Below are 2,415 nucleotides of genomic sequence, written 5' to 3' on the forward strand. Positions count from 1 at the left end.
AATTCAATTTATAAGCTTACTTAGCCATATATATCCTTACCCTTACCTTGACCCCATTACAACCTTGAAAAGACCTCATGATGTTTGCATTGGTATATTAAATGTTGTTGATTGGTTAAGAGAAGAACAAAAATTAGAAAGCATGATTAGAGAAGGATAGAGTGATGACCCTATACACTAGAGAGACTAGAGTGTACATACATTATCAGTGAGGGTTCCATGCTTGAATTTCTATGTTCCCTGCTTTCATGAGCTATCTTCTTGCATTTTTGTCTGTTCTTACTGTATAAGAATTGAGTTAGTGGAATTTGATTTGTAATTGTTTTGAAGATCTTATTTACTTTTGATCAAGTGGACAAAAGTCATATAGTTGCATTCATATATATAGATTGCATTGCATTTCATAGGTTTTACATGTTCTTACTCATTTATTTCATCTCCTTCAACTAAGCATGAGGACATGCTAATATTTAAGTGTGGGGAGGTTGATAAACCACTATTCTATGGTTTATTTTGTGTTTAATTGTGTGGTTTTATCATGATCTTTGCCCACTTATTCATTAAATTAGCATGCATTTACATTCCCTTCCTAAAATTATTGCATGATTGAAAACTGCTTTCTAGAGACTTTTTAATTACGTATTTTATTTCTCCTTTATCCCATTCGATGCCGTGATCTATATGTTAAGTGTTTCAGGCTTTATAGGGCATGGATGAGTTGGAAATTGGAAAGGAAGCTTGCAAAAATGGAAGGAACACAAGAAATTGAGGAGATGACCAACGAGAAGTGACGCGGCAGCATGGACGACGCGACCGCGCGGAGAAGAGCAAATCGCAGTGACGCGGCCACATGGATGACGCGACCGCGCAGCATGGAATAGCATGAGTGACGCAGCCGCATGGATGACGCGACCGCATGGCAAAGCAGAACGCCGAATGACTTTCGCTTTGAGTTTGGTTCTAATGTTATTGAAAGGAATGAAAGTTATAACAGGAATATGCATCAAGGTCAAACCAATCAAGGATGGATGGAGCCAAGAGGACCTAATCAACCTTTTAGGTAACAACACCCTCCAATATATCATGGACAAAGATTATTCTGCAATGCATACCCAGCTGAAAGATATGGTGGACAACCTTGTAACTACCAACAAGTCCTACCACGTGCCTATAGACCATCCTCTCAACATAACCTCGAACTACCACGCTCACAAGCTTCTTTTCACCATTCACCACCACATGATCCTCATTTACCCCAGCTCCAATCCAATCACTCCCAAACAACACCACTTCCCCCTGTACCACGTCCAAACCTATCACCCCGGGAATCAGAGATTCGCCTCAAGGAAACAGCAGATCAACTTCAAACAACTATTCATCAACTGGATCAAGCAATAAGTCAATTACTTGCCAGACGTTCGAACATTCAAGGACCTCCCACAACACCATGTGGACAATCTAATGAAGAGCGTAGCATGAAGAAGATACTAGAGACTCCAGTGGACATGACAGAGCCTGACTTCGTACTAGAACAAGTAGAGGAAGCTGTCACTGTACAAGAAGAAGAGTTGGTTGAAGACTTAGGAGACGACTTTAGTTTAGTTTTGATGAGTTAGATCTAGTTTGGAGAGAGGTTCTCTCCTCTCTCTTAGGATTAGGATTTAGGATTTCTCTTAATTCGGGAGTAACTCTCGATCCCAGGTTTAATGTTCCTTTACTTCAAGCTTCTCTTTTACTTTTATTCACTACTTTAGTTGATTATTTACTTTTGCAATTTAATTGATGAATTCTTCTATGTTACAGATTATTATTTTGGATTAATGTTATTTGAGGTATTTCAGTTAATATTGCTTTCTTTTATTTATTAGTTACAGTTATTCCCAATATGAAGACATTCTTATTCCAACAGATTTACTTTTCTCCTTTTGGTTTTGGTTAAGAAATCAGTAACTCAGGAGTTATCAAACTCAAACATGCTTGATAATTGTTATCTTTGTTAATTGAATTGAGCTTCAAGAATCTCAATCTTTTCTTAGAAAATAAAATAGGATCCGAAGATCAATCCAATTAATCCCTTGACCTTCCTTTATCTTAGTAAAGGTTAACAAAGCGGAATTAAGATTCAATTCTCATCATCATTGATAAGGATAGCCAGGATAGGACCTCTAGTTTCTCATACCTTGCCAAAAGCTTATTTACAGTCATTTATTTATTTTACTTTCCATTTAAATTGCTTGTTCTTCATTTACTTTATTCGCTAATTAAACTATTCACTCCTCATTCTCAAAACCCCAATTTACAATCTCCATAACCAATAATAAGAACATACTTCCATGCAGTTTTGAGAAGACGACCCGAGGTTTAAATACTCGGTTATCAATTTCAAAGGGGTTTGTTACTTGTGACAACCAAAAC

Source organism: Arachis ipaensis, chromosome B02 (genome assembly GCF_000816755.2).
Source record: "Arachis ipaensis cultivar K30076 chromosome B02, Araip1.1, whole genome shotgun sequence".
NCBI lineage: Eukaryota > Viridiplantae > Streptophyta > Magnoliopsida > Fabales > Fabaceae > Arachis > Arachis ipaensis.